The sequence below is a fragment of the Lycium barbarum genome, chromosome 1 (assembly GCF_019175385.1).
Source record: "Lycium barbarum isolate Lr01 chromosome 1, ASM1917538v2, whole genome shotgun sequence".
In the NCBI taxonomy this organism is placed as follows: Eukaryota; Viridiplantae; Streptophyta; class Magnoliopsida; order Solanales; family Solanaceae; genus Lycium; species Lycium barbarum.
Window position 1 is genome coordinate 27,029,074 of NC_083337.1, and position 23,173 is coordinate 27,052,246.

Genomic DNA, 23,173 nt, shown 5'->3' on the forward strand with positions numbered 1-23,173 from the left:
TGCGTGATGGAAAGCTCCCGAATGAACCAAAAGAATCACGGTCATTAAGGACAAAAGCTGCGCGTTTCTGCTTGGTAGACGGCCAATTGTATCGACGGTCTTTCTTCGGACCCCTGGCCAAGTGTTTGGGTCCCGGAGAAACGGAGTATGTGATGAGAGAGGTGCACGAGGGAACCTGCAGCAACCACTTCGGTACTGAAGCTCTGGTCCGAAAGATTATCAGGGCTGGTTATTACTGGAACCGGATAGAGAAAGATTCAAGGAATTTTGTCCGGAAATGTGACGGGTGTCAGAGACATGCTCCGATAATTCATCAGCCCGGGGAGTTGCTGCATTCGGTGGTGTCACCTTGGCCTTTCATGAAGTGGGGAATGAACATTGTTGGTCCATTGCCATGGGCACCAGGTAAGGCCCGATTTATTTTGTTTATGACTGACTGTTTCTCCAAATGGGTTGAAGCATAGGCCTTCGAAAAAATTAGAGAAAAAAAGGTCATTGACTTTATATGGGACCACATTATCTGTCGTTTTGGCATCTCAACCGAGATAACTTGTGATAATGGTCCTCAGTTCGTGGGCGGCAAAGTCAACGATTTCCTCGAAGGGTTGAAGATCAAGAAAATTGTATCAACTCCATATCACCCGTGCGCAAACGGACTGGCGGAATCCACGAACAAAATAATAATTCAAAATATGAGGAAAAGACTTGAAGCATCAAAGCATCACTGGAGGGAAGTATTACCAGAGGTATTATGGGCTTACAGAACCACATCGAAATCAAGCACGGCAGAAACTCCTTTCTCGTTGGTCTACGGGGCCGAAGCCCTCATTCTCGTAGAAGTTGGTGAACCGAATCTCCGGTTCAGCTATACCACCGAGGAGTCAAACGAGGAGGCCATGGCCATAAAACTCGACCTCACGGATGAACTTCGCGAAAACGCGTTGGTCCGTATTGCAGCCCAGAAACAGAGAATGGAAAGATACTACAATCGGAGAGCCAATTTTCAGCATTTCCATGCTGGGGACTTGGTGCTTCGAAAAGTTACCTTGAACACCAAAAATCCCAACGAAGGAAAATTAGGTCCGAACTGGGAAGGACCGTACAAAATAACCGAGGTAACGGGCAAAGGATCATATCAGCTGGAATCCATGGACGGACAATGGATACGCAATAACTGGAATGTGGCTCATTTGAAGAGATACTACTGCTAAGGTATGTGCACCTCGTGTTCTATTATTAACCTTTTCTTTTTTGTAGGAAATCGAGTACCGGATAAAGTTAGAATCAAGGCCTGAAAACACGTGTTGCACTCTTTTTCTTAGTATGGTTTTGTCCCAAAATGGGTTTTCCGACAAGGTTTTTAATGAGGCAACGAGTACAACTTGTTACTTGATAAAGAAAGACAAGGACAAACGCCCGGAAACTCGGGGTCACGGCCTACGAGTGGGGGCTTAATAGCGCTTGCCCGATCTTGCAGCTCAGATAAGTACTAGGGGACTATCACACCCACATCGAGGTTCACCCCGGTTAATGGAAAACGAAGGAGCTCGACAAATCAAAATCAGACATTCTGCGTTAGGTTTCAATGTAAGGACCAAATGATCAGAATGAATCGTGTCCATTTAGTATTTACAGAAGGAAACATTCTCATGTATGTACAAATACTTGCAATACGAAAATTATCCAAAGTTCGGATTACGGTATTTCAGATGTCTTCTTGCTAAAACACCTTACCCCGGTGATTATCGCCGTATTTCGGCATTGCTTCATTCATATACCCTATTTCGGGCACTACGGTCGAAATTCGACAAAGGTAACAAGGTCACAGTGAACCGAGCCAAAATTATTAAACCCTCGAATGGTGACTGCTATATCATATTTTGCTAAGGCTGGGATCCAGGTGTCCGAAAAACACCAGCCTTAAAAAATAGCAGAAAAATACCGGCCCTAAAAATGCCTATCGTGATTCGGAGACGTCTGAATTCACAAAGCATAAGATAAGTCCCACGGGCAAAAACTCGATCAAATTCCTGGACAAAACGTACCGGACGAAGAGAAAAAGCCAAAATTTAGGTACAGTGCGGAATAATGACTCCGAGTCTGCTTGTCCTTAAAACGGACCGACAATTCGGGCAAAAGGCATAACCAACATTAGAACAAGAATAAAGAAAATCAAGAAAAATTCATGTTCCATTCATACAAAGGTTTTTACATCGGAAACCCCTACAAAGGAAAAAAACAAAAAGCTAAGTGCAGGCCCTGGTCTATCCGGTATGGCTGGATCTAGAGTGTTCAGACACTGTTCGCTCGGAGTCGTTGGAGTCAGCCCCAAGGGCTCCCTTAGCCTCTTCCTCAACCCTTTTAGCTTCAAGTATTAGGGCCAGAAGATCTGCAAAGCCATGCTCGGCTTGCTCAAGGGTGATCCTCCGAGACTTCTACTTTTCATACTCCGCAGCAATAGTAGTATGAGCCTCGGCGGCCTCCACGCTCTTAAGGGCATCTTCCAAATCTGCCTCGGCCTGGGCTAACTTTGCCACTAGTACGTCCCGATCTTCTTCGAGGACCTCTTGCATTTGAGTGGGCTACTCAAGCTCAGCCTCGAGAAGGTCATTAGTATCAACCGTCTCCTCGAGCTCGGTTTTTAGCTGATCATCTGTCCGGGCCCTTTTCTCCGCCTTCTCTTCAAATACCCTCATACGCTCTTTGTACTGAGCACTCTCAGATTCAAGCAGATGATGCCTCTCGGCCATGCTCGTAGCATCGGACTTGACAGAGTCCAGCTCCTCCCGGAGTTAAGAGATGGTGGTTTTGAGCTCACCAAGCCTTGTGGAAAAATGAGTGTTGTCTCGGCTAAGGCCGATCTTGTCCGCTTTGAGACGCCGGTTATATTCGACCATCTCGGCCAGCTCACCCTTTAATCAACGATTTCGGCCTTTGTTGCATCGAGCTCGGGTTGGAGGTTGGAAAGCGTAACTGATCGGTTCAACTCATCCTCCTTCACCCACAGAAGGTGCTGAAATTTCTCCATTTCTCGACCTTGGGCATCCAATTGGACCTTAAGATCATCCATCTCTTGCTGAGCATGGACGAAGGCTTCGTTGACAAGCACCACACTCTGCAAATAAAGTTAAAAACTTGAATAAACGAGATTAAAATTCTCAATGAAATTATGCAAGGATGGCTGATAAAATTACTCGATTGCCCGCGTGCATACCCTCGCTAATGAGGCACTTCCAAGGGACTCCGTTCATCTTTCGTTTGTCCGAGTCCGAGACAAGGGGTCTCAGGTAGCTTGCCACACCCACCGGGCGAGAAAGAAAGCTACAATCCTTGGGAACGGTGATCACAGCCGATCTTGTCCTCCTCGGTTCCACACTTGGGCCGGAAAAGTGCGCACCAAGCTATCCCTAGCACCGGACTCGGTGGTCCAACTAGCCGCCCTCGTGGCTCGAGGGATCTGGAGATGTCCGAAACCAGCAGCTTCACCGGTAGCAGGAGGAGTGTCCGAAAACAAGTCATCAAACTCATCCAGTCTTGAGGCCGGAGTTGGAGAACTCGGAGGGACCTCAGCAGCTTCGGCAAAGGAAGGGATCTCCGAAGTTGCGGCAGTCTCATAGTCAGCGGACCAACATCCGTGGGGACTTCAGTCTCGGGGACCGGCTCAGTCCTTTGACCGGCTCCGGCAGCAGGTGCCTTCCCGGATTTTCTTGTCCTTTGCAGAGGGGTTTCTTCGGATGAAGCATCACCTGAAATATCAACGAATTCAATCGACCTTAAAGGAATCGGGTAATAAATTTCTTCCCCACCTGTGTATAATGCCGGAGCTGAAGGTCCTTCTCCGGCTGAAGGAAGTGATGAAATGGTGATACCCTCCTCTGGAATGGAAGCCACGGAAGGGGCCACACTGATCCTCCGAATGAGGAGCTCGGGATCTGCTTCATCCCTTAAAGTCCTAACGACACTCCTAGCCCTTTTCTTCGGTCTCTGCCCTTTGTCCGAGCGCTTTTTTCTTTTGTTGGCGGCAGCAAGGATATGGGATGTACCTGCTGAGTTGAACTCGGGTGCCAACGTAGCATGTTCAGCTACTGATTCTGGTCTCGGGTCCACCGAACCCTTGGGCAAACCTGAAAGCCGAAGATGTTACACAAAGGAGAGGTAGAAAAATATCATGAACACCAATAGAAGCAAAATATTACCGTGGTTTTGGGCAATCCATCGGCCACGAGAAAGGAGTCCCCATGTCCGATCGTCGTGGGTATATTGGCTGAGGAGAGCAGTAACCCACTCGTTGAGATTCCGGACAGCCAGAGGAATCCAACCCACGGCTAGTATAAATAAAAGGACAGGTAAGTGATGATATGGAAGAACTGGAGTCTGACAAAGCATACAAAAGCAATTATTAAAAGAGTTCAGACTTACGATTATTATTCCACCTCTCCGGAAAGGGCATGTAGTTGTCCGGAATAATGTCCGAGGTCCGCACCTAGACATAACTCTCTAACCATCCCCGGTCTCTATCTTCTTCTATTTTTGAAAAAATTGGATTCCGGCTATGCTTAGCGAGTTTTATTACACCACCCCAGAACAACCTCGGGGAGTATAACCGTATTAAGTGGGACAGCGTGAACTCCTTTTCTTTATTATTGGCCAACAGCCGGAGGCAGGCCATGGTCCTCCAAACAATTGGACCAATCTGTGCCAAGGTTACGTTATAAGTCCGGCACATGTCTAAGATGATCGGATCGATCGGGGGGTCGAACTTGAGGGTGAAACGATAAGTATAAACGTACAAGAAGTCCTCCCGATGGTCAGTGACTGACTCATCTGGTCCGGGGGTGAAAACTTGAATCGAACGGTTATCCCATCCTCAATCGGCCCGGACCAAATCGAGTTTGTCCTCAGTAATGGACGAGGGATATCGCCTTACATCAAATCCTCTATCTGAAACCTGAGAAGGTTTCTCGACCTCGAAGTCTTTGTTGTAGTTAGGTTTGGACGGTACAATGTCCAAAGCAGTGGGTTCGAAGGTGACCTTCCCCTTGGGTTTAGAAGTTGGCTCGGTTCCTTGAGAAGAAACCGAGGGAACATCACGGGAAGTGGTTTCAGTGTTAGCAGACATTTGAAAGTTATGAAGGAGGTTTTGCGAATTCAAAAAGGAAGAAAACAGAGTAAGGGAGCTGCGAAGAAAAAATTCAAAATGGTAAGGTAAGAAGCAGCAGCAACACACTCAACAAAAATGGCTAAGTGAGGAAATTGGCAAAGCTGTTTCCGTTAGCGTAATGTCAGCAATGAATCAACAAGAAAAGGTTAAAAGATGATGAAATGAAGAGAAATAAAAATAAGTGAAGAACGAAATGGAAAGGTGAAGTGAAGAACTGGAAATGGAGAACGAAATGGGTCGTAAAATGAACAAATGAAGCTGTTGAAGACGTTATATAGACATGGATCGAGGAGGTTACAGATCCCAGCCAACGGGGGAGTGCCACGTGTCCCATAATTAATAAGAAGTGATTTGAAACGACGTGTGTGACGGCGGTTGTCAGTGCTGACCACTCGGGATAAGACACGTGGCCGATGACAGAGGGACGTGACGCAACTGTTCCCGCCAAAATGAAAAGATAACAACGGACAAATGGAGCCACCGATTTCTTGATTCATCCACTTCCCGTTTCTCCGGTAAAACTATGGTCCGGAAAGTGTGGGGACTATCTGTATACGGTAAAAATCGGATATATGCTAGACCGGTGAGTCCGGAGACCGAGCAGGAAGATTTCCTTCTGGGACCGGAGGAGTGCTTGATCTGAAGAAAGCAAAGGACATCGTTGGTCCGGTTTCTCCATAGCCGAGTTGATCGTGGCCGTTGGTCCGGTTGATCCGTTACACAATTACCACGCGTCAATACCGTTCTGCCACATTGTACTGCCAATCGTACGGGTGTCAGACCGTACGACCAACCTTATCCATTTTAGGGTTTCTCTTTATTCTTTAGGGTCTTATGTTGTATGAAGCCCATGAGGCAAAACTATAAATAGGGGCCATTACCCTACTTTTGGGGGTTGGCTGATTGAGTTCTAGAACATTTGTAATAGCAATAATATATAAATCTCTCCCTCTCAACATCTGATTTTGGTCCGGATTATTGTGTTCATCCTTTTGATCTGTTCAATCAAACAATACTTATATATTATTAGATACATATATCTATAGTAAATCACCGATTATTATTAGCTTCTTCATAGCATATCCTCATATACCTTTTCTCTACCAAATAGATTAAGGCTTAACCACATATCCTATACCTCGCTCATAAATTTAATTGATTATCCAAATTTGGGGTAAACAATAATGATAAAATCTAATAGGTTGTTCACAGTAATAGAAAACCATAAAGAAAACCATAAATCCACTAAATAAGAGTGAGAATGATGTCTGCCCATAAAACTTATCCTAATTGCATTTCACGAAAACTTATGATTAAAATTTCAATATTAGGCTAAATGATAACTAGGAACTGCCATTTTAAAGAAAAAAAAAAGATAACTATGAACTGTAAGAAACACATAAGCCAATGATATGGAACTATCCTCTCATGCACAAGTTTGATGGCCACTCATGACTCTAAATGTGTTGCAAGGCAAGGAATGAGATTCCAATAAATATCATACAAATACACTTGTAGGTGCAATCACTAACTCTAGTGCCATGCTTAAACTATATTACACAAGTTTAAATACATAGATATTACGCTTATACATAGCGGCGAATATAGGATTTCAAGAGGATGAGTTCACCTTAGAATTTTTTTTAAAAAAAAAGACGCAAAAGTGCATTTAGATGGGTTCGCTCCCATAACCTTAAGGGATTAAAAGTAGCACTTCGCTAGTGCTCCATTCAGTCTAGTTTGAGCATGTGTTCCGTTAGTTAATAGTAGAAATATTTTACGGATTATATACATAATATACCGAGTTTAGTCTGGTGACCATGTGTTCACGTGACCCATTTTTTATACCTGGATTCGCCCCTTCTTATACACACACCAAACCTGAAAAGGTTTAACATAACTCACTAAATACTACTCCACATCAAAGTCCGTATAATTTATGTCGAAATACAATAACATCCCCAATGAAATCCCATAAAGTGAGGTCTGGGGAGGGTAAAGTGTATGCAAACCTACCCCTACCTTGAGAGAATTTATGTCAAAATCACTTAACAAATTAGAACCACCAAAACATTTATCTATCAAGTGAAGTAACTGATTCAAAATGAGAATTTCAATAAAGTCAATCATATTAAGTGAAAGTCAATCATATTAAGTGGAAGTAACAGCTTATGAATAAGCTACCAAAATTATTGTGGCTCATCTGCACTTTTGGACTTTCCTCCTCCACGTCCAAGTTCACGCAAATGGTTCAGAACTTCATTTTAGTTCATTTCTTCCAAATCTAAAGATTGTTTTCTCAAATAAAATTTATAGTAAAGTGTTACACCTCACCCTCCCAAGAGCTAAAAAGTTCCACACTCGTGACGTATTTCGGGGAAGGAGCTTGTGGAAGGATAACGTCGTGAGCTTACGCGGGCTTTAAGTCATGACGAACGGGTGTTACACCTTGATAGAATTTTGTATCGTTAGTGCCGCTAGTAAAAATTATTGTCAGCCCGTAGGGCCCATGGAACCATTATAAGGCTAAGAAAGACTTTAAGTAAGTATTAAGAGAGTATCTAAAGGTTCCGGGGTCAAGCGGGTTAAAGGAAGTAAGTTGGTGAAACTTTGGGAAAAACTTGGCAAAATTTCGAAAGAGACGGGCACGTTATGATATGATGATTTCTTCCCGGACGCAGAAAGCCCCGGACGTGGGAAGGATGATTATATGATGATGATGATATACACACCGAGTCCCGTAAGGGCCAGGTACATTTCACAACGAGTCCCGTAAGGGCCGGGTACGCTTCCCACCGAGTCCCGTTAGGGACGGGTACGTTATATTATATATATGTATATATTATGTATATTTATTGCATATGAAAAAGGATTTTCTCATGCATTGCATATTGTATGTGTCATTAGATGTTACAGTTTATTACTACTCTCCTATATTTATGCTTATATTTCCTTGAGGTTATTACTTTCCTGCCTTACATACTTAGTACTTTCATCCGTACTGACCGTCCCATTTCTTGAGGTACTGCATTTCGTGCTGCAGGTCCTGACAGGCAGAGCAGGAGGACCTTCTCAGTAGGATCGCCAGTTTCAGCGAGACGTCAGCAAGTACTATTATGCCGGGCTTACTAGTTGGGTATTTACTGAGTTTGAATGTTATGGAGATAACAAATGTACATACTCTTAGAGGCTTATAGACAGTATAGTGGGAAGTCATGCATGGTTTCAGAATATTTATGATGTCCATGCTGCAGTCTTGTCGGCTAGCGTATGTACACAACATTTCACAAAGACGTAAATGTTATCCGTATGTTGGGCCTTTTCTGGATGCAGGCGTTCTTATGCATAAATGACAACAGATATAATCAGAATAGTTGTACTAAGGTTTTATTATGTCACGTCAGGTGGTACTCGGCCGCTAGGGTTGGGCGCCCGTCATGCCCTTCGTCGGGGTGTGACAGAGTGGTATAAGAGCGAGTCAGTCCTTGGGATGTCTATAAGCCGTGTTTTGTAGAGTCTTATTTAGGGGGATGAAGCACGCCATACTTCTAAACAGGAGGCTACAGGGCATTTAGGAAATACCTCCTTTCTTCATGATCTAGATCGTGTGATAGAGCCAATAACATAGGAAAGTTCATTCCCGATTCTATCTTCTCGTTAGAATTGCGTTAACGCCAACAAAAATAAGGGTTTTAGCTAAACAGGAATGTGGGGTCAGCTCCGAGAGTGGATGTTAGGCTAACATCAACTACCAATATGGGTCAGAGAGTAACAGAAGAGATGGAGGGAAATATAAGTGTACGATTAAATCTGACCCTCCCGAATTATGACCTCTATCGTAAAGAATCCGTCTAAGGACCCCTATGAGACAACCGTCAGGGAAGCTGCGAGTGTGACCCTACCAAAGACTCTGACTCTACCAATAGGGCTGATGAAAGGCACATCCGGTTTCTCATCTAGTCCAGCATTATGATGGGGATCGCTATGGACGTTAATATTACAAAATATCAAACGATTCTCAGTTGCGGGAATCTGTTAGTCAAGGATTGCTAGTGTATGTATGGGAGTTGTACAAGAGGAATAAGGTGGTGAACCAAGGGGAAGAGAGTAACTAAGGAGAATAGAAAGGTTCCACTTTGAAAATGCATCTGGTTAAGTTTCGCAGAAACAGGACCATGGTAGGATAATTACAAGTCTAATGAACCCTCCATTGAAACTGTTGGCACATGTTTTGGGAACTAGAATGCCATTTAGTATGTGACAAATGAGACGATAGGAATTCAAAGGGGAGTAAAGGTCAAAACAAAAGTGGCGAAACCATGGCACTATGCAATAAGTGGATGATAGGGACCCAGATTTACAATTTTACCTTATACCTAGTCGAAAGAAAGTTAGAAGTAGGGCTTAGTTATTTATGGTGGAATATGTGGTGCATGTATGCGAGTAAAGGCTTATCAAGTAGGTAGCTTTGACGATGGGTTAACACGAAGTTTAAAGCATCTTGGAGGGTACAAAGGATTCCAAATGCAAGTTAGGTGACCAGGACCACATTAGGAAGTTAGAATGAATTGGAGTAAGAGGAAGTGGGGGCACGGATAGTATATCGAGCAAGTTCCATAAATAATTAGGAGGAAGAATGCTAATGGATGAGTCAAGTGACAACTAAGTCAACTAAGTAAAAGGGAATAAGAGCACCTGGAGAAAACAAAAGCTAAAGAGCGATAATGATGAGGAATCATAACGGAGGTGAACAAAAGTTATCAAGGGTGACCACGTGAGCACAACAATTTTAGTTCCCTTATAAAAGAATGGCTATGTAAGCAGGTTGTGGCTTAGAGTGAGTTGAGATTGATAATGAAGCAAACCATTATGTGTGATAAACACTACAAAAAAATGTTCGTCCACAAAAGAAGGGAGAAAGACACTATTTCTGAAGAATAAGTTGAGTTAGAATTCACACCAGAATGTGGATGCAAAGGAATCACTCTAAGGAAAAGAAATAGATGATTAGACACAGGAGAGATCATGATAAATGGTAAGGAGAAGACCCTCGTGAATCATTCGCAACAAACAATTTTATGAGTACGTAGTATAGTACAAGTAAGGTTAAGTACCACGGGAAGACACATATATACCTCGTGAAGTACCAGAAGGAATGACAGGACCCCGTAATAGGAAGAATAGTTCTAACGAACAATGAGAAGTTTAATGAATGGAATCTTTCCAGCAAGCTTCAAAGTATGTTATAACATGAGGAAAAGGGTAAGGAAACATACAACGAAGAAAAGGAGGATACATGGCTATGCATGACAGTATCGCCATAAAAGGAAGATGGCGAAAAAACAAAAGTTGGGCCATGAGGCACTCAAAGAGCAGAGGTCGTGAAGGTACGGACAATGGGAAGGAGATGATTTAAGGAGATTAGCATTAGCAAGCAAGGTAAAGGAACCGCAAAGCCAATGATACACTAAGGAACGGTTAGTATGAACAGGGAGTCATACAAAAGATGTCATGAAAAGAAAGAAGTATATGCCAACGTATGGGATCATCGCATTCTTGAGGGATACGGCCGACCACAGGTTATTTAGTAAAAGGGGGAAAGGGAACTCGGTGATGAAAAAACTTCGGGCCATTAACACGAAGGGCACGTTTTGTAAGACCGATAAGAGGAGAGTTAAACAGGCTATGCTGGAAATAGTAGATGAGCTTATACGTATAAAGTTGATGTCTCAACTTCAGGAACAACGAAAGTATGAGCTTAATTGTAGAAGACTAAAATAGTATGAAGATTTTGCGACACAGGTGATAATACATGGTATCAAGCACAAGTGGTAGTAATGGTGGTAAGATGACAAGTTAGCTGCCTATAGAAGGAGTAAAATGTGAAAATAGCCTAATCACTCGATGACGCGAGGGGACCGTCAGAAGATAGAATAATCTCATTAATAGAAAGAAAGTAGTTCTCGGGAACATCAGATGACTGTATCCCTATAAGGGGGGAAGCTATGAAGAAGAAGGGAGTTAAGAGCATGGGTACAAGAAAATAAGCTGTTGTCAGAAGAAAGACAATGCAGGAGAGAGATAGTTGAGTAAGTATGGGAAGGGATTCATTGGAATGAAAGAAGGAAACACGCTAGCTAAAGACTCAAATAAATGAATGTGTGGAGGCACGTATGGCATAGCAGCAAGACAATACGACAAAGTCATCAAAAGGACATAAACTACAATCCAATAGCATGCAATGGAGAATACAAGGACATAACCAAGGAAATTTTTGGTAAAGGTAAGGCACGAAGAAGTACAACTCTAGGATAGGCAAGATATTAGGGGTAGCTTCAAGAAAAGAGTAAAAGCACTGGAAAATGGTATAATGGTGCGAGAAGACTCGTATATATGAAGAAGAGCAAGGAAAGAAGAGACTGACATAAAAATCATAAGACAATACTACAAAAGATAAAGAGTCTCAAGATTATATCCTTATTATGGAAAGAAAACTAATAATTGTCAAGAGGAGGTTGTCGGCCGAACGATTTAACATTCTAACTTGGGAGATACCACAAGATAATTAAATTAAGGACGCGAAGGACACACAAGTACATGTTACATGGAAAGTATCAACTTCAACCCGAAAGAAAATAAATGATGATGGTTTGACTAAGGTCGAATAGCTGAGTTATAAACGAAAGTGAGATTAGACCTCAAAGATAAGGCAGGTAACCATGAATACAGGAAAAGGTTTTCATGGATAATTGTATATAACCGGGCCACGCACATATGATGATAGACCTTGGCCTCTATTAACGGAACCCCCCTAAATTCAAGGACGAACGTTCCTAAGGGAGGAAAGAATGGAATGTTATATTTGGCACCGAGCATTTCAATTTTTGTTCTCTTCACACGGACAACCTGTTTCAAGTCTATTGAAGTAAGTTTGGAGAAAGAGATCTTTCTTCGAGATTACAATAAATATGTAACGCTGAGCCGGCATTGATCAAGGATAGTTTGTAATGTTAGGAGTCCTATTTCAGACGGGCGGTGTGGTGAAATCCAAAATTTTGTGCTGACAATAAAGTACCCCTGGAAAGGTTGTTTAAGAGAAATGATATGAGGTTCGATAAGAAGGAAAAAATCAGGCTGGGATTTATCAAGAGGTCAGTCAAAAGTCTCATGAATAAAAGTTTCCATCAGGATTAAAAGAATTGCGCTAGAACCAACTAGTACCTTCAGCAGACAAGAAGAATGGATATGGTAAGTTAAAGCAGAAGTTAAATTTGGATTATACATAGGCTCCTCAGAGAATAGGAGGTTACGACGATCGCAGAGTAATATATTTCTAACAATAACACCTTGTGCAAAATTTTGGCTAAGTAAGGGAAACATTTTTAGTACCCAAATAGCCAGAAGAAACTTTTAGGAATCGGCATAATGAGTTTTCCCTTCACAGTCTTTGAACATTCGAGGACGAATGTTCTTAAGGGGGAAGAATGTTACACCTCACCCTTCCAGGAGCTAAAAATGTTCCATACTCGTGACGTATTTTCGGGGAAGAAGCTTGTGGAAGGATAACGTCGTGAGCTTACGCAGGCTATAAGTCATAACGAACAGGTGTTACACCTTGAAAGAATTTCATATCGTTAGTATTGTTAGTAACAACTAATATGAGCGCGGAGGGGCCATGAAAATCTGATAAGGCTAAGAAAGACTTTAAGTAAGTATTAAGAGAGTATCTAAAGGTTCCGGGGTCAAGCAGGTCGAAGGAAGTAAGTTGTTGAAACTTTGGGAAAATCTTGGCAAAATTTCGAAAGAGATTTTTTGACCAACTTGAGCGGGGTATATCACTTGAGGCGTTATGGAGTGAATAAACTATCCAAATTGAAGTTCATCAAGTATAGTTTCGAACGCAATAAGCCGTTTGTCGATACGACATCGGAGTAGGGAATTATGGGCATTTTAGAATGGACTGCCGGAAGCATGCGAACCTGCGCGAAAAATCCGAGAAGCCCACTTAAAAGCCAATTTATGTGGTGACCCGGCCCAACTCGAGCTTGGCACCTATAAAAGGGCCTCTACACTTCATTTTATTCATTTTCCTCAACTCCACAACCCTCCAAAAAGCTCCTAACACCTCTACGCACTTCTCTAAATGCAATCCACCAACACTTAGCCAAATTTAGTTAATTCCAATACCAAATTAATGCTCGGGAAGTACGTCTTGCTTGATATTTTGCGATTTTCGTTTTTGGGTCATCACAAGTAATGTGGAAACGTCAACTCAAGTTCCATATCACACATGCAAGGCTGAACCAAGGTAAAATACCATGGTAAAATCCTCCCTATCTGCTCGTAATTTAGAAAGATCCGCAGTAAATCTCGCTAAGATCTAGCTCATAAAAGTTCGAATTGGTGGAGATGTGAAGTAAATCTATGGATATTGTTGTTAATGAATTTCAATGGTTATTTTGACAAGATGGTAAGGAAATTGAATTGGAATTTGGATTGTTGGTGTTGGGTTTTTGGTAAATTCGAAGATAAATTCGTGAATTATGACATTTTGGAAAAATTAGCGGAATTAATCCCGTGATGGAAATTATTGGTAAAATCCCATGGAAATAGATATGGGTTAACATTGGTATTGTTGTTGTTGATGCTATTGTCGACACTTGGATGTCACAAAAAACAAAGGAAATACTGCCCGATTTTCTGTAACCCCGAAATAACTGATATATAATACTTAAGATTTTGCATGCAAGCAAAACAAGAGTTAACCCAGATCTTATATTTGTAATTAGGTGTAGGGAAAGGACCAGCGTCGGAATAAGGAATACCTCCAAGTCACGTTTTTGGAAGATAAAGGTATGTAAGGTTTTTGCTACCAATTTCCTTGGCACGAATCTTAGAGCCCACTAGCGTGCATAATCAATTCATTCGAATTTCCTATGTTTTTATTGAAAGGTATATTTTATGACGAATTCGTATTTTATGAGGAATATATACATTTTACGAAAAATCTATATTTTATGAAAGGCCATATTTCTACGAATTTTTTCCGACATCGTACGAAACAAAGTAAACGTTCGTTGTCCTGAAGTTTATTGACTCCTAGCTAAAATGTCGGTATACCTCACGAAAGATTCCCACCAAATTAATATAATTATTATCATTTGAGTCATTCTTTGACCTCGATTCGAGTCTCATAAGATATTCGAAAATATAACGACCTTACGTCACTCCGAAAGGCCCGATGTTATTTTCTTTGACTCCTCATGCATTTATATAGATGTGTATATATATATATATATATAAAATATTTTACTACACCGATCCGTGCTATAGTCAACCGGGTACGACACGTAGATGTGCAACCGTTGATCAGTTGGGTATTCATACCGAGTCCCGTAAGGTCCGGGTAAGTTTCACACCGAGTCCCATTAGGGACGGGCACGTTACGATATGATGATGCCTTCCCGGATGCGGGATGTCCCGGACGTGAGAAGGATGATGATATGATGATGATGCTATACACACCGAGTCCCGTAAGGGCCGGGTACGTTTCACACCGAGTCCCGTAAAGGCCGGGTACACTTCACACCGAGTCCCGTTAGGGCCGGGTACATTATATTTATATATATGTATATATTATGTATATTTATTGCATATGAAAAAGGATTTTCTCATGCATTGTATATTGTATGTGTCATTAGATGTTACAGTTTATTACTACTCTCCCATATTTACGCTTATATTTCCCTGAGGTTATTACTTTCCTGCCTTACATACTCAGTACTTTCATTCGTACTGACCGTCCCACTTCTTGGGGTGCTGCATTTCATGCTGCAGGTCCTGACAGGCTGAGCAGGAGGACCTTCTCAGTAGGATCGCCAGTTTCAGCGGGACGTCAGCAAGTACCATTACTAGTTGGGTATTTACTGAGTTTGCATGTTATGGAGATAACAAATGTACATACTCTTAGAGGCTTATAGACAGTATAGTGGGTGACAGAGTCATGCATGGTTTCAGAATATTTATGATGTCCATGCTGCAGCTTTGTCGGCTAGCGTATGTACACAATATTTCACAAAGACGTAAATGTTATCCATATGTTGGGCCTTTTCTGGATGTAGGTGTTCTTATGCATAAATGACAACACATATAATCAAAATAGTGTTATTAAGGTTTTATTATGTCACGTCACGTGGTGCTCGGCCGCTAAGGTCGGGTGCCTGTCATGCCCCTCATCGGGGTGTGACATAAAGCTTGAATTCTCAATCACTTCAAATCTACATTTTTTGTTTCACCAAACTGGATTTCATAAGCAGCAAATATATATTACTCATGGAAGCGCGTGTAATTTTAAGGGAATAGACACTACTTTTTCCTTGAAATAAGGAAAAAAGAATATAAAGAGCATGCCCACAAAAAAATCATTGAATATACAAGCAGATGACAAATGCAATCAAAAAGAGGAAAATCACATGCCTACACAAAAATATACACACAGTGAGAGGGATGCAATTCAAATCCCTACTTACAAGAGATAGAGAAAAGCGTGAGGTTAAAAATCAATTCTATTTATAGAAAAAGAAATTATCAACATACAAAAAAATTCGAAACCCTAACTTTAAAAACATACATAAAGAAACTTTCACCATCAAATAATCCTTTGAAGGAGAAGAAATTAGAAGTACCTGAAAATGATAGAAGAACTGGGTTCTCTATTCCCTTCGGTTCGGGAAAATGAGGTACAAATTTTAAGTAGAAACATAGTTCAGAGTCTAGTTTGTCATTCTTCAACTGAGGTGTGAGGCAAAAAAAAAAAAAAAAAACACCAAGCGAGTTTTAGAGAAATTTAGGGTAAATTTAAGGAGCTTTGATCTGTTCGAAGCAAAGCAACAAAGTGATACAGAGCTTGGATGTGTCCGGAATTTACACTTTCCTTAGTGTTTTAGCAACAAAACCAAAAAGGAAGAACAAAAATTGAAAATAAAAAGTAATTTTTTTTTAGATAAATTGTGTTCTAGTAGGCAGGCCTGTTAGAACTTTTTATTAATAAATGTATAATGTAAAAAATAGTCTATTACATCATGCCTATAATGAACTAGCTAAAATTAAAAACATAAGAGACTGTCCTCCATATCTATCCTGTGTGCCTAAGCTAGTATGCACTTTGTGATCATATTTAGTCAGCTTTGATGATAGTCCAAAACTGTGCACACACCATATTATGATCCATACATGTAATATCATTGTTGATGATCAAGCTGCTAAATCCTCCTTGTTCTAATCCTTAGTTGAGGCAGTTGTGATTTGTCCATATTGAGAATTCTTCTTCCTTCTGGTGGCATGAGTAGAAAGTCATGTACTTTGATCTCTGCATGATCCAAAGCATGATTTGCCAGCAAATCTGCCAACATGTTGCCTTCTCTGAAAATATGATTAATCTGTACATGTATTGCTCTCATGTCCTGTTTGATCTCTTCAATATGATTTCTCAGTTCCCATGGAATGATCCATGTACCTTGTAATATGTTTAGAAGGACAAGTGAGTCAGTCTCCTGTTGCACCTGTTGAATGTTGTGATCTTTACAGAACTTCAGTGCCTGCTTTATAGCCTCAGCTTCAGCTTCCATATTTGTTGCTATTCCCATTTGTTGTGCTTCTGTATAAACCAAATCCCCATTACTATCTCTGATGCAGAATCCATATGAACTGACCCCAGGATTGCCTCTACTTTCCCCATCTGTATTGCATTTTAGTCTCCCTGAAGGTGGCATTCTCCAGACCACCTTAGCATAATAAACTTTTGGTTTATATCTACTAAGGTGCTGATGCATATTTTCCCAATCACCAGATAGATTCTGCAGCCATGGGAATCTCTTCCTTGTCAGTTGATGTAGTATGTGTTGTACTTGTTTTTTCAGTCTGTAGAAAGTAACTTATCCTCCATGTTTAATGGAGTTTCATCTCTTCCATAATGACCAGATGATCACTGCAGGCATTGCTCTATACATAGGCTGCAATTTTGGCTTTGTCTCAGCAGACCACCATGCCATGGTCATTTGATATAGACCAACTCCATCTGTGGGAATACCTGCACAAGAAGCAAAGAACTTCCATAACTTGATAGCTATAAAAGATGTTAGAAATAAATTACCCACAGTTTCCTCCTTATGCTTCTCACAACACTAGCATCTTGATGGTATATTGATCATCATCCTTTTCAATATATCATCTGTAGAGATTCTCCCTTTCCACACTCTCCACATGAAAAAACTTATCTTGATTGGCAAACCTTTCTCCCACATGAACTTATAAATTGTTTATTTGCTCTCTCTGTGTTTGAGAAATTCCCATGTAGATTTAACTGAGAATCTGCCATTTGTTTCCAACATCCAACATGGTTCATCATCTTCATCTTCAACTGGTACTTTGATATTTTCCTTGATATATTGAGCCAATTCCTGATCTAGAGTGACTGTTAACAGTTCCATGTTCCATTCCCCATTCTTCACAAACTGTCTAACCTCTATTTCTTCAACTCTAGCAGCATCAGGAATGATATAATATAATGCCCCAAGTCTTGTCCAGTTCTCATACTAGAAACTTGAAGTTCCATTTCTCAGATACCAAAAGATCTGTGGCACAACTGCATCTCTTATATTCACCATCTTCTTCCAAGTGTGAGATCCTCCTCTATCTACTGCCATAGTAGGATGCCATTTCTTGCAGTATTTGTTCAATATGTAGCTACCCCATAAGCTTCTTTCACATCTGAAATTCCACCACAACTTAGCAAATAATGCATTAGATATTTTAGTTGGTGATCTAAGACCAATCCCTCCTTCATCCTTTGGTAGACATAATTTGTCCCATGCCACCCAATGTTTGCTTTTCACCCCCATTGTATTGCTCCAAAAGAATTTTGCAAAAATCTTATGCAGCTGCCTTATCACCCTAGAAAGAGGATTCATGGCTGACAGTAAATATACTGGCATGGTTTGCAACACATGATTGACCATCACATATCTACCTCCAAAAGATAACAATCAGTTTTGCCAAGACAAAATCCTTTTCATCACTTTTTTGATCAAATCCTCATAATATATTAGTTTCCTTCTTCCGTAAAACACTGGACAACCTAAATATGTGAAAGGAAAGGATCCATTTCTCATCTTAGTATGTCTTTTAATCCGGCTATTAGCTCTGGCAGAAACCTTGTGATGGATATAGTAACAGCTTTTATCAGTATTGACCAGTTGTCCTGAAGCCTTCTCATAATTCCTCAATCTCCTCATCATTTTCTTTAAAGAATATCCATCCCCAGAACAAAACAAGATTGTATCATCAGCATAAGATAAATGATTGATTTGAGTACTCCACTTTGGTATTCCATAGCCTATGAAACTTGGCTTCTCATGTAACTTGTTCAGACTCCTTGTTAAGACCTCTGCTGCTATAATGAACAATGTAGGAGAAAGTGGATCACCTTGCTTTACCCCCCTACTTGATCTGAAAAAACCATGACTTTCACCATTGATTAATACTGAATACCAGGTGTTTGAAAGCAATCTCCATATTAAATCAATGAGAACCTCTCCAAACCCAAACTGTCTTAATACTTTAGTCATAACATCCATGAAAGTCTATCATATGCCTTTTCCATATCTAATTTGATCACCACATTAGTATGTTTAGCTCTCAAATTAATATCTCTGATGATCTCCTGTGCCAGTAATATGTTTTCTGCAATGCTCCTCCCTTTGACAAATCCTGTCTAATTGTGAGAATTAATATTAGGAAGAACCTTTGCCAATCTATTCTGCAGTATTTTTGAGAGTATCTTATTGGAGAAGGAGCTGAGACTGATAGGTCTTATATCACTGAAAGTATTAATCACCTCCTTTTTTGGCAACAAAACCAAATTAGTATGTGTGATGAAATGTGGTATCTCAGATCCACAAAAGAAAGCTCTAACCATTTGAATCACATCCAGCTTGATAACCTCTCAACACTTCTGATAAAACTGTCAAGTGAATCCATCAAGCCCACTAGCACTGTCCCCATTGAGTGAGAACACAACCTCCTTTACTTCACTTTCAGATGGCAACTCCTCCATATTCTTTTGTTGTTCTTCAGTTATCAGCTTAGGAATATTTTTCAGCAATGCATAATCCCCTCCTGAATCTTCTTCACTAAATTGTGACTGAAAGAACCTGATTTCCTCATAACCAATATCTACTTCATTTTCCAACCATGTACCAGAAGGATCTTGTATTCTTTTCAAAGTTAATTTATTCCTCCTGCCCCTTACATATGAATAGAAGAATTTTGTATTTCTGTCTCCATCATTGAACCATTTCATACCAGCTTTCTGCTTCCAATACTCATTCTCCAGGTGTAAAAATCTTGTTAGTTCAGCCTGTGCTTGATGTAACAACATTCTATTCTACCTTGAAGCATTATTTTCAAACTGCAACTCCTTCACTTTTATAGTAGCTTCAATAGTGGCAATCTGCTGAAATATGTTCCCATATGTGTTCCTGCCCCATTGAACAGTGCTCTTTTAAGTTTCTTCAACTTGCGATGAAATACATAAAATGGATTTCCACAGAAATCAGCAGTCCAATTCTCCTTTACCACATCCATAAATGTATGATGCTTTGTCCAGAAGTTAAGAAACTTAAAAGATTTGACAATATGATGTGCATTTCTGTTACACTCAAGATGAAGTGGTGCATGATCAGAACCATCTAATCATATGAGTCGCTGCTGTGGATGGAATTATATCTAACACTTGCTGATTCACTAGTATTCTATATAACCTTTTGAATATGCAATCTTCTTCAGTTCTCCCATTCCACCAGGTGAATTTACTTCCAGTGAATCCTACATCAATCAAAGCACAACTTTGTATACAGGTAGAAAAATCCAAAGTCTCATTAGATGAGACTGGAAGGCCACCTTGCTTCTCCTCATCAGACACTATGACATTAAAATCCCCTCATATAATCCAAGGAAGGTCTTGCTGATTTGCTAAGTCCATCATAGCTTCCCATAACTCCTCCCTCTCTTGTCTATCACATTTAGCATAGACTACTGACACCAGCACTGATTGATTCAAGGATGAGTGATTTAGTTGCAAAGTAACTTGTTGTTCTGATTTAGATATAACTACACCAAGCCATTCATCTGTCCAAAAAATCCAGATATTTCCTGAGCAGTTCACCTTGCAATTCTGAAAGCCTAACTTCCTTCTATACTCTTGAATAGCACTAGGATCTTAAAAAGGTTCCATTAGGCCTATGATAGAATAATGATGTCTCCTCTTTAGTTCAATTAAACCTCTCAAAAGATTTCTGAGTGTTAACTGACCTAATATTCCAAAATAAAGCTTTGTTTATCATTGAGAATTATTAGTTTTGTTATTACTCCTCCTTGTTGACACTCTTGCCACTGGAATACTGCTACTTCTGACAGGTTTTTGTTTATTTGTTTCCTGTTTCAATTTCTACACACTTCTAGGGGATAAATCTGCCTCCTGTGCTATATCATCAATGTTCTGATTCAAATCTTCCTCATCTTGGCTATTGAGATCAGCTTGGGCCTGTATTTCATTTTTCTTTCCATGCTGTGCATTCTCTACTTGTTCCACTGGCAAGATGACAAAATTGTTACTCTCTAGTGGCCTTGTGCCTTCTTTTCCTTCTTTACCTTCATGATCGTCCACTTCTTCCTCTGATAGAAGAATCTCATCATGCTCAGCATCCTTCTGCAGCACATCACCTAACTTGTTTTCCTCCTCTATGTTTTTGTGGATTAAGATGTCACTAGTTTCTTCTGAATCATGTTCCTTCCCTTGACTAAATGTATCTGAAATCACCTTAGACACCTGCTGGGATAAAATCTCCCCTTTTATCATTGAGTTGTTTACCAAAGTTCTTCTCAATCCATGCCTTTGCTGATATCCTCTCCACCTTGTTTGATTCATCTATCTGCTTTTTCTTTGCCTCTTCCATCTTCTTTTCCTTGACCTTCTCAGTATTGTCTACAATTTGCTGCACTGTAACTATCTGATTTATAACATCAGACACCTTTGCATCTGAGGATTTCTACACATCAATTACATCTATTATATCCTCATCTGTGTTCTGAAGTGCTGCATATTGATTGTTTTGCAGAGTTTGATTCTCCTTCAGTCTCCAACCATTTTCATCATATTTACCTCTATGAAAGTGCCTGTTATTCCTTTGTTTTCCTTTCTTCTCCTTGAATCCATCCTTGTCATTGCCCTCTAAAGGCTGCACCTTATCTGCTACTTCCTTCCCTTTCCTTATGTTAGCATTAGTCCCTTTGAACTCGTTAATCTCAGACCTGCTATTTTTTGCATTCTTTTGTTCCTTATTCTGCTTTTGATCTGCCTTGCTGATTTCCTCCTGTTCTTTGTCTGAACTTGGTTCTTCCTCCTTGGGATACAACTCTGGATGAATGACATAGTAATCTTGCTCATTATGTCCTTAAAGTTTGTAGTTTTTGCAGTACTTAGGAACATAATCATAATTGATCTTTATCCATTTATCCACAATCTCCCCAGTACTCTTCTTCTTCATTCTTATATTGATTCTCTTTGGGAATTCTCCAAGCAAGTCTACTTCGACCTTCACTCTCGCACAAGTTGGCCTGGTTTTATTGGCTGTGGCCATATCAACTTGTAGGGGCTTTCCAACAGCAGAGGTAAGTGAAAAAAATGCTTCTTTCACAAAATAGTTAGGAGGTAATAATGGGAATGATATCTATGCAATTGCAATCTTCGTTTCCTCCTCTGAATCAAACCATGGATCCCATTTAAACGTACGCATGGGATAGGACCAGTTCTTATTTGGACAGTAAGGTTACGTAATCTTCCAAAGAAGAAGCACGTATTAGGACATACCTATTTCTCAACAAGCCAATAATATACTCTCCTTTCAAACCACATTACTTTGGGATTAATGTTCTAAAGTCTTTTACGTCAGGCCATCCATATGAGAATTTCCCAACGACAGCATATTGTAGTTTTTCCTTAATAATCATCTGCTCAATCTCCTCTTCATCCCATACTACCATGGGCTCTCCATGCAAATATGTGATATTCTTCATGGGTAGCGTAGGGCTATACGTAGTAGTAGAAGTATTAGGGTTAAAGGCTGTTGCATAGGTTTGATTCGGTAAGAGGTGAGTAGGTTGTGTAGGTGTTGTTGTGTGAGCCTGGACAACCATAATAGGCAGCTGTCCAGTGGCCGTAGAGGCCATTGTTGCCGTGAAAAGGTTGTCGTTTTAGGGTTTCGGCTAGTTTTAGGGTTTCGGCTTAGAGAGAGAGTTTTCATTTGGCCGTTGTTGAATTACTTTCAGTAGGGTTTTGCATGAGATTTAACGTAGATGGTTAAAAGTGGTCTAAATAAAAAGTAATTAAAACCGTCCCAATAGATTTGTTTTCCCAAAGAACCGTCGCTGTAGATTGACTTATTGGGACGGTTAGAGTAGTCGTTGCAATAACTATCTCTCTAGCGATGTCTCGTTTGCTAGTGCAACAGTTTAATTGCATAAGTGTCTTAATAGGATAAAAATCTATTGCAACAGCTGAAACCGTTGCAATAGACTAGCTATCGCAATGGTTATGTAACTATTGTAAAAATAAATGTTGCCATAGGCCTAATTTCTGGTAGTGATATATATAACTAAGTTGATAGAATACCAACTTATCAGTAACTCCGTACACAATGACCTTACCTACTTTGAGGTAGTTGATAGTGCTAACAATATTGAAAATATGTACGAGTTATAGGCGAACAACCAAGGATTCATGCAAGTTCGATACTAGGAAAATCTTTCAAATGGGGATTTTAATACGGGATACTTAGAAATCAAGGAAAACATGAGATATTGAGTGATTTTCTTTGATAGTCACCCGATTGGAGAATCTCTATAAGTTGTAATATGTTCAAGCTTGTAAGATTTGCATTGCGATTAGGGATACAC